This window comes from Hypanus sabinus, chromosome 24, assembly GCF_030144855.1.
Source record: "Hypanus sabinus isolate sHypSab1 chromosome 24, sHypSab1.hap1, whole genome shotgun sequence".
In the NCBI taxonomy this organism is placed as follows: Eukaryota; Metazoa; Chordata; class Chondrichthyes; order Myliobatiformes; family Dasyatidae; genus Hypanus; species Hypanus sabinus.
The window spans coordinates 30,400,683-30,403,097 of record NC_082729.1 but is presented as its reverse complement, the minus strand read 5'-3'; positions in this window follow the sequence as shown (position 1 = coordinate 30,403,097).

The following is a 2,415-nucleotide window of genomic DNA, read 5'->3' as shown; positions in this document are numbered from 1 at the left end:
GCAAGGAGTATCTTGTTGTTTGCTTGCATCATGCAGGGAAATGTGTGTCTGTGTGAGTGTGTGTGTGTGTGTGTGTGTGTGAAAAAGCAAGAGAGATCCCTAGTTGCTGATTGAGAGAGATACATTGTTGCTGAGTGAGAGAGATACATTGTTGGAGTGAGAGCGATACATTGTTGCTGAGTGAGAGAGATACATTGTTGCTGAGTGAGAGAGATACCTTGTTGCTGAGTGAGATACATTGTTGGAGTGAGAGAGATACATTGTTGCTGAGTGAGAGAGATACATTGTTGCTGAGTGAGAGAGATACATTGTTGGAGTGAGAGAGATACATTGTTGCTGAGTGAGAGAGATACATTGTTGGAGTGAGAGAGATACCTTGTTGCTGAGTGAGAGAGATACATTGTTGCTGAGTGAGAGAGATACATTGTTGGAGTGAGAGATACATTGTTGCTGAGTGAGAGAGATACCTTGTTGCTGAGTGAGAGAGATACATTGTTGCTGAGTGAGAGAGATACATTGTTGCTGAGTGAGAGAGATACCTTGTTGCTGAGTGAGAGAGATACATTGTTGCTGAGTGAGAGAGATACATTGTTGCTGAGTGAGAGAGATACATTGTTGCTGAGTGAGAGAGATGCATTGTTGCTGAGTGAGAGAGATGCATTGTTGCTGAGTGAGAGAGATACATTGTTGGAGTGAGAGATACATTGTTGCTGAGTGAGAGAGATACATTGTTGCTGAGTGAGAGAGATACATTGTTGCTGAGTGAGAGAGATACATTGTTGCTGAGTGAGAGATGCATTGTTGCTGAGTGAGAGAGATGCATTGTTGCTGAGTGAGAGAGATACATTGTTGGAGTGAGAGATACATTGTTGCTGAGTGAGAGAGATACCTTGTTGCTGAGTGAGAGAGATACATTGTTGCTGAGTGAGAGAGATGCATTGTTGCTGAGTGAGAGAGATACATTGTTGGAGTGAGAAAGATACATTGTTGCTGAGTGAGAGAGATACATTGTTGCTGAGTGAGAGAGATGCATTGTTGGAGTGAGAGAGATACATTGTTGCTGAGTGAGAGAGATGCATTGTTGGAGTGAGAGAGATACATTGTTGCTGAGTGAGAGAGATACATTGTTGCTGAGTGAGAGAGATACATTGTTGGAGTGAGAGAGATATTTTGTTACTGAGTGAGAGAGATACCTTGTTGCTGTGTGACAGAGATACTTTGTTGACGTTTGAATCGGGAGCAAGTTACAGCTTGTGATTCAGCTGGGAGCTCAGAGAATTCGACCGAGTAGGTAGGATTTAAGCCTACCTGTGGAGGAGGGGGAACTGCGCAGGCGCGAGTGACGTCAGCGTCATGCGCGCACTTTAAAAGGCAGGACTTCTTTACAGAGCGGGCAGCGGAGTCCGTGGAAGCAGAGTCCTGGGCTTTGGCTAAGTGGGCTTCGGTAAGCCTGTGTGATTGCTCGCTGAGGGGAAGAAGGTAAGGTCGCTCGGTGCTTTTTAGACATTCTATTAATCCAGTTCAGGTATGGGAGAGACAGTCAGAGCAGTGGTGTGCTCCGTATGCAGTATGTGGGAGGTCAGTGTCAACACAGTTGTCCCTGATGACCACACCTGCAAAAGGTGCGTCCAGCTGCAGCTCCTATCAGACCGAGTTAGGGAGTTGGAGCAGGAGCTGGATGAACTACGGATCATTCGGGAGGCAGAGGCAGAGATAGACAGGAGTTATCAGGAGGTAGTCACACCAAAAAACCAGGAAGTAGGCAGATGGGTGACGGTCCAGAGAGGCAGGGGGAGCAGGCAGAGAGAGCAGAGCACCCCTGCGGCCATTCCCATTAACAATAAGTATACCGTACTGGATACTGTTGATGGGGATGACCTACCAGGAATGAGTTGTAGTGGTCCTGCCTCTGGCACAGAGGTTGAACCCTCAACTAGAAAGGGGAGGAGGGAAGAGAAGGGAGCGATAGTTTTAGGGGATTCTATAGTTAGGGGGGCAGATAGGAGATTTTGTGGGGCAGATCGGGAGTCTCGGATGGTATGTTGCCTCCCTGGTGCCAGGGTCTGGGACATCTCAGATCGGGTGCAGGCTATTCTTGAGAACGAGGGCATGAACCCAGATGTAGTGGTCCATGTAGGGACCAACGATGTAGGTAAGGTGAGTGAGGGGGTCCTGCTTAGAGAGTTCAGGGAGTTAGGAGTGAAGCTGAAAGGCAGGACCTCCAGGGTGACAATCTCGGGATTGCTACCTGTGCCACGTGCGAGTGAGGTGAAGAATAGAATGATTATGCACATCAATAAGAGGCTGAGAGCATGGTGCAGGAAGGAAGGGTTCAGGTTTTTGGATAATTGGTCTTTGTTCCAGGGCATTGGGATCTGTTTCGAAGGGACGGTCTACATCTGAACCGGAGGGGTA